This window comes from Stomoxys calcitrans, chromosome 2 (assembly GCF_963082655.1).
Source record: "Stomoxys calcitrans chromosome 2, idStoCalc2.1, whole genome shotgun sequence".
Classification (NCBI taxonomy): Eukaryota; Metazoa; Arthropoda; class Insecta; order Diptera; family Muscidae; genus Stomoxys; species Stomoxys calcitrans.
Window position 1 is genome coordinate 58,046,606 of NC_081553.1, and position 8,327 is coordinate 58,054,932.

General features: G+C 38.1%; 1 protein-coding gene across 1 annotated transcript in view; it reads right to left on the reverse strand.

Moving 5' to 3' along the window:
- The window catches only part of LOC106080667 (uncharacterized), a 29,810-nt gene extending 21,688 nt beyond the window's left edge, over positions 1 to 8,122 (reverse strand). The window contains exon 1 of the mRNA XM_013242119.2: positions 8,041 to 8,122. The gene's annotated coding sequence lies outside the window, so the exon portion shown is untranslated. The remainder of the gene's footprint in view (positions 1 to 8,040) is intronic.
- Positions 8,123 to 8,327: the final 205 nt, after the last annotated feature.

Genomic DNA, 8,327 nt, shown 5'->3' on the forward strand with positions numbered 1-8,327 from the left:
AAGGGAAGCTTAGCTTAAGGTTGCTGACCGCGTCCACCTGTTGTGGATATTACAATGTTTCGTATTTATGCGGAGTAACTCTAAATGGAGTCGCGGGCAATAAACGGTTTCGAGAGGAAAGAATTCGTCTGGGATTGGATGTATCCGGCTCTAATGTAAATAGTAAGTCCCTATGATGACAAGGCATGTTATTGGCGCCTTTTAATAACCAATGGCAACATCAGTGTGTGTTCTCAGGTTAGGGGCGGTAAAAGCGGGCATCGGATCTTAGAGCAAGCAGCTTGCGATATGGGCCATCGTAGGGCAGAGGTTAGCATGTCCGACTATAGGGGTGGGTAAAAGCTTGCATAGGATCGTAGAGCTTGCTTGTGATATGGAGACCATCGTAGAGCAGAGGTTGGCATGTCCGCCTATGACGCTAAAAGCCAGGGTTCGAATCGTCGCGAGAACTTCAGGAAAAAATTTTCTGCGGTGGTTATACCCTACTATGCTGGCGACATTTGTAAGGTATTATGCCAAGTAAAAACTTCTCCCCAAAGAGGTGTTGAAGGTCTTGGGCCAGTAACCCGGATGTGGGTTTCTAAACAATTGTCCTTAGAAAACAAAGATTAATAAAAACGGTCGTTGACCACCAGAGCATAGGTTCGCACCAGTCTAAGCATGGTGAGAAAACTACGATCTGGCACTGCATGCAACAGATGGCAACGGCATACTCTACTCGGCTGACCCAACTGCTTGATGAAAGCACTCCTTGTCCCGATGATATAACGGCACAGTGGCATACCATTTTCGGCAAGAAGGCAGCATACCATGTTATCTCTTCAATGTCCTGCTGGAGAAGATTATACGAGATACAGGTGTTTAAAGGTATGTCACGCTACTCACAAGCGAGCACATGCTACACGCCTATGTCGACTATATGCACGTCTGACGTTACAAGCCTGATCCTATCGATAGTTGAACTAGCATTCCTGAAGTCGAATTGTCTTTTTGAAATGCCATTACATCGTTAACCTATTTTTGTAATCTATTATAGATACGCCTTTCTAAGCATTTATCTTATGTACTCAGCAGACAATTACGGCCTTATTCACAAAACTTAATGAAGCCTTAAAAAAGGTTTATTTGAAAGTTCTATAAAGGAAATTTGTCAAATAAAGCTATTTCAAATTAAGATTAGGTATTGTGAATACAGATGTTAGTATTTTATGATTCTGGTTCTCCAAGTTTATTTTTACCATTTTATACTATATAAGCTAGTCATTACGTTTGTAACATCGATATATTGATCTGCGACCCCATAAAGTATATATATTTTGGTTAGTCTCCACATTCTGAGTCTAACTAGCCATGCCCGTCTGTCGAAATCACGATAGTTGTCGAACGCGTAAAGCATGCCGCTTGAAATTTTGCACAGATACTTTTTATTGATGTATGTCGTTGGGGATTGCAAATGGGCTATATCGGTCCAGATTTGGATAAAGCCCCCATATAAACTGATCCCCGGATTTGACTTCTGGAGCCCTAAGAAGCCTACATTTTCATCCCATTTTGCTTTAATTTGGAACAAAGACTTGTGTTATCACTTTAAACATCCATTCCAAGTATGACCCGAATCGGTCTATAAACACGATATAGCCACCATATAAAAAAAATTCCCGGATTTGATTTCTGGAGCTCCTAGAAGCCTACATTTTCATCCGATTTGGCTGAAATTTGGACCACAGGCTTAAGTTATGACTTTCAACATCCATGTCAAGTATGATCTGAATCAAACTATAAACAAATATAGCCCCCATATAAACCGATCCCCGGATTTGGCTTCTTCAGCACCTAGAAGCCTGAATTGTCAGCTGATTTGGATGCAATTTAGCCCAAACCCCTATCTTATGACTTACAACATTTATCCGAATCGGTCAGTATGGTGATATAGGCTCCCCTAAGTACCGATAACCCGATATGACTTCTTCAGACCAAAATAATTCAAATACAAACTCAATTAATAAGGGTACATTTTTAGCGGAAGCCATGGTAGTGGGTACCCAAGATTTTGCCCGGTCGAACTTAGCACGCACATATCAATATTTAATGGTCTCAGTTTCGTTGCATATTTTAGAGCCGACACATTTTGTTCTTCACCTTCTGACAAAGATTTAAACTTCGTGTTGTTGGCTATTTAGTGTTACGCCTTCTCAATGTTCTCCAGAAGGTAACAATAGTATCTATAAAATGGGGACATGATATTTGCGGCGAGTGAGCACCTATCAGCTCGGCATTACAATCTGGTATGCTTAAGACAGCTTCTTTACATAAATCCTTGAAACAATTTCATTCTGCAATTCACTTCTTGCCTAATTGTACTTTGGTAGCGCCTCCTCGCCTTTAGGCAGTCTTTTCGCCTGGTTATGTTCTTTTCTACTTGCATTCGACCGTTTCCTTGGTGTCGAGGGTCCGCAGGCGTTCAAGGCTTCATATCATCATTTGCCGCATCTATTTCGCGTAAGTGAACTCGTATTCCTATGTGTCTCGTTATGTGTCCCTTCATTAAAAGTCTCGTCTTCTCACGATCCGGATCTCCTCCTAGGATTTTCTTAAGTTGCATAGCCACATGACTGTCTCACACTTAATCGGCATATCTGTGGGTGATATCTATCTAGAATAGTCTCCAGTATCCAAGAGGGCGTGATCCTCATGCCTTGAGAACTCTTCTGGAGGTTTCCTTTACCATTACCGTCACCATAACTTGGAATAACCTTCACCTATGTTGTGCTGTGTAGTCCGTAAGGTAGACGTTTTCCAAAGAAATATTTTTGATTTCTATTATGACTTTCATTTACCATTTCTCTTTCGTCTCGAAAGAGAAATGGAAGCATTATGAAAAAAATTAATCTCGCTCTAACAGACAAACAAAACTTGAGATTTTTGAAATCTTTGTGCAAGGCAAGAAGTACTCTTTCAACCCCAAAGTACCCTTTTAGGACCATTTCAAAATTAATATTTTCCATCCCTGATCTTCCTACATTCAGATTAATCTGCCTTGACAACATTTTTCAGGCAAATAGAATGTTTGTTAAAATTTTTCAAACAAATCAAATTGATGTTATTATTACCCACCTCATTGTTCAGCATACAAAAAATACTCAACTCATTCAACATCTTCTATTAATTCACCTTCAACATCTTCTATTCTGTAACGAGAATCAACATTTTGGGGATATGTTGCTAGAGGTGAATATTGCCAACAAACAACATATCGTCAACTACTACGTCATAAGAACAACTACACCTTGTACAGTTAAAAGAGAATACGAGAAATTGGAATCCCAACTATTATTTATGAAAGAAAGAAACTTAGACTCAGTTTTAATAAGCTTACACTATGTATCTAACGATGAGACTATTTTATTTTTTTATCAGTATTACCATTGTCATTTTCTATCTACATTTCATATCCAATAACAACATCTATGTTTGTTATCTACCAATGTATTAACCATGACCGATTTTTTTGTTTTCAAAACGAACTATCTTTAAATATGTTTTAGTTTTGTGTTGTTTTTGTTGTTTTGTATTTTTCCCGTGCTGATTAGTCGAGTACGTGCCTGACACATGACCGCAGTGTGGCCACAGTAACTAAACTATCAAAAGGAGCGAAACAACAACAACCAACCAACCAAGCCATTTTATCGGTTGTTTTTAATGAAAATGTTTTTCTTCTTTTTTATACATATTTCAATGCAGCAGCCTCGCCAAGTCTGTCTCTGATAGTTGTTTGTCTTACAGACACACACATTTTTGTTATCATCATCATCATCATGAACCAGTTTGCCTTGCTTTTACATTTTGTTGTTTTGTTTTCCTTCACGTTTTCCATACACACTTTTACGAGATATTTTTGTTGATTTTATTTTTTGGATTTTTTTCCCGTCTGATTTATTTTTTATGGCTCTAACAGAAGTCACCATAGTGAAGAAACAAGTTTTCTTCTTTGTATTGGTTTTGAATGTTATTTATTTGTTGTTTTTTTTTTTTCAATTTTGCTACATGTCTTATCTCAGTGCTCTACTCGCCTACTCTCACGTAGTCTCTTGATGTTTAATTGACTTCATCTCTTAACATTTGTGGTGCGTATTTCTAAGAAACATTTCCAAGGCAAACAATTTCACCACTATGGTAATTTTAACATCAGCTTGGATTTCTAGGCGTGTGTGAATGTTTATTGCAACATGCTGTTAATGTGACAGACAGTGATTCACGAAAAGCCTTGGGCAACGGGAAGCGCATGGTTAAAAAATCTACCAAAATAGATGTGCATAAGTTATGAGGAAATAAAGTGCGCTGACTCAGATCCGGTAATCTGAATCATATCTCTCCACAGGTAGATGGTAGGATTCTGAGTTGCAAAGCGACTGGAGACCTCAGGGAATCTTAATAAAGATACTCATTCGTACGCTGGGACGTGCTCATTGGAGCCTTTGAACCGACCCAAGAAGTAAACGAGGAGAGCATAGACCTTATAGAAGCCAGAAGAACTTTTAATGAAATAGGATTTCTTGGCAGCCCGAAGAAACCGACAATCGCAATATCACTGTACACACACTCATCAAGTATGGTGGCGATGGGAACAAAATAGCATGGGCGGCACACTTTTTCCAGATTATTAAATCGCCCGTAAATATACTCTCTGGAATTGTACCTTGCAAGAATCTTACAAAATTAACTTGTCGCGGATGGAATGAATTTTTAGAGCATAACTGGCCCGTGGTCCTGACATAAGGATATCCCAGTCGTCTTTATCATCAACAGATTAACGAAAAAAGCGTAATGTTATTCCTTTGCGAAATTCTGTGAAAAATTTAAAGTCACTGACGAGAGCCCAAGTTTCTTTCTACTGATCCCATTATGCCTAGCTACCTGTGAAAGGACAATGGGCCTTTATGCAAGTTTTCCCATGAACATTCCATTAAGTGGCAGGGGCAAACATCTCATATATCAATGAGTGCTATCCGATTCAAGCTTAAGCTCAATGATAAGCAGCCAAATTTTTATAACCGAGTCTGAACGGCATGCTGCAGTGCGAAACCTCTTTGTGCAAACGTTTTTACATAGTTGCTACAGCAAATGGTACAGCACCTCACAAATATCGCCAGCATCAGGAAAGGATAACCACTGTTGAAAATTTTTCGATGTTCTCGCCAGGATTCGAACCCAGGGCCTGCAAGGGGCTTTTAACTGAGGATAACCAGAAAACAGAGGAACTTCTGGAGGTTCACTAGACTAGACAACTCATTAGGGACGTTGTTCCCTAATGAGTTGTCTAGTTTAATCAAAAAGCAACGAAAATTCTGATGGAGGCCAATTTTTTAGCAGCCTGAAGAAATCGCCATCGATATAACCACAAGAGCTTTCTCTGTAAATTATTTCATTGTGAGAACATCCATCGATGAGAACAAAATCGTATAAGCGCACGCATCCTACTAAATCGGCCGGAAGCAGACTGGCATTCTTACAGGACTTGATTTTCATGGCAAATCTTTCATGGTCTTACTAACCAGGGAAAAGGAAAAGATCAAAGTTTATTTATTCTCTTTATATTATTGAACAGATGGAAAAAGATTTGAGGAGTGAAAAGGAATTCCTGGGGGAATTTCATCGGGGGTTATAAGTATACAGAGGAGCTTTTGAGGAAGACTGATATTGTGCCAACCAAAAAGAGAAAGACGATGGCAATATCGTTATAACAATAGGGTTGAGCATACTTGTTCAGAACTTTGCAGCTAAAGTCGCACTTAGGCTGAGGGAACACGCCATACTAAATGACGATAGTTATGACTGCAATTCCAGCATTTGCTGTCGGTAGAAATAGTTATTTTAGGGCATTCAAGAAGATCGAGTGATCGTCTTGATCGAGTAATCACTGAAATCTACAACGCTGGCTGAATTGGAAGTAATGATGAACATATAGCCCATTGAGAATTATTTTCGGAATTGCGCCGCTTGAGTTGGACTAAAACTCAGAGAGCTCAGTAGGAAGAAAGAGTACAGTCACGACCGTTTTTCCATTTTGAATGCAAACAGTCCCAACTTCATTACCGTAATTTGCCCATTTTCCGCAATTAATGATAATTAAAATGCAATAAAAGAATCAAAATCAAATCAATCAAAGCAACATCAAAAGGCCTTTGTACGCTTATAAACAGCCCCAAATAAGGATCTATTCGTGTTTTTTTTTAATTATCGCCATAAACTGCACTTTACCTCTTTAATTTGACAATATTTATTTTTATTAAAATTTCGCCAAAATATGATTTTTATAGAAAATGTTTTCAGTATTATATTTTTTATTTAATTTTCATGCCAAACTTTGTCTTGGGTCAATCCAGATTTGTGAAACCGATGAGAATGATCCACAATCTTTCCATCCTAGGAAGGCGGATTTTCTCCGATAACGGCGAACTTGCAGATGTGTGAATAAGACGAGTTTGTTTTGAAGAGGGACGCAATTAAATTCCAAACCTGGACCGACGCTTCGGAGAAACACTTGCGGTGTGGCGTTGTGGGTAGGTAAAAATTCAAATTTTTTTCAAATAAAAATAAGTATTTTTTGGTACCTTTCTAGCCATTTGGCGTCATAGTATTTAGATTTTTCATTGCATAAATCCTAATAACTTAAGCAAACCACTGTCTCAAAATGTTTCGCAACATTCACATATGTTCGCTGTTCAATAATTGCAACCTTATTATTTTTAATATCCCTACATACACCCCTCTCTAATGTTTTTTCAACATTTTCTCCTTTGTATTGTGGTGGATCATAGCTCTGCATAACTATTTGAGTTTTTGAGTAGTGGAGGGGAATTGGATTGAATTTCACCACACACCTTAAGAGTTTCTCTTGCTCAAAGTCTCTCTCTCTCTCTTCTTTTGTGGGGCGTTTGTATTTTGCGTCGTTGTTTTAATCAGTTCACCTCGCAATTCAACCTCATTTCCATTGAAACGCCAAGAATCACTTTTCCTCCTTGCCTTTGGGTAATAACATAACAACACAGCGTACATATCTGAATGTGTGTTATGAGAAAATAATGTGTGAGTGTGTTTGTGTATTATTGAGTGAATGTTGCCTTTTATGTTTTGTGATTGTTTTTTTTTTTTTTATTTAACATGTCTTTAATGATTTTTGTTTCTTCTCGAATATTTGTAAATTTTGGCACTTCTTTCTGTGTGACTGACAGAAAGTCCGTTCGTCCGTCCATCCCCCAGGGGGCATCACACAGACCAGACAAATTCATTTTGGGGAAGAGAGTGTGATCTTTGTTTCTTTTCTTTGATTTATTCCGCCTGACAGTTCGTTGCTGGCATGAGCAACTGATGGGTAGTTGGCTCGGTCCATCAACATTTCCAGTTCAAAAACAAAAAACCATACAGGTGCAATTTCGAATTGTATTTCCTGATTTTCATAAAGAAGCGCGAGCTAGTCAAAGTTAGGCATACGCACATACATATCTGTATGTGTACGTATGTATGCATGTGTATATGGGTTATTATTATGTATTCCATTCTATCTGCCGGAAATTTCATAGTAAAAAAATTATACCGTTATATGAATTAGTTTGTAGAAAATTGTGTGCGTTATATGTTTGTATGTCATTAATTTAATGGCAAGGCAAGTTTTGCAGTTCTGATGTTGTTGTTGATAGTGATGTTTTGCCAACCTAACCTTGTGGTGAATGTGGAAGTAGTTGTTGTTATTTTTATTTTAGTTCCGTTCTTCCTTTAACACTATTCGCATTCGCTTTCCTGTTTTGCCAACAACTATTAGTGGGGTTAACCTTTTGTCTATATTGTTGTTATTCCTCTTGTTTTTTTTTGATTCTTTGTATTTCCTCTGTCGTCATCGTAGTTCTTGCCTTTGCTGCCTTTAAAGTTCATTAACTCTATCTCTTAGTTACCGTTTTGTGTTCCCTTTGTTCTTTTGTTGATTGTATGTACGTACATATGTAAGTGTATATGGAAGTGTTGTTTGTTTAATTATTTATTTACCTTATGTCCAGTATTTTGTTGTGGATGTGCTATTTCTTATCTTTGTTGATGTGTTGGAGCTGCCAATTAGCTTAGCTCTTCTTTGTGGTTGTTGGCGATTCCTTGTTTTCCTTGAATAACTGTCACTCTGGCAGTATTTTTTCTTGCGTGTGCTTGGCCAACAACAATGCATTTGGCGATGTTGTTAATTTCATTCTTGGTTGCCTGCATTCTGTTTGTTTACAAAAATTGGTGTTGCCAGATCACAAAATGTTGCTTCCTAAGGTCGTACAGTAACCATCTCATGT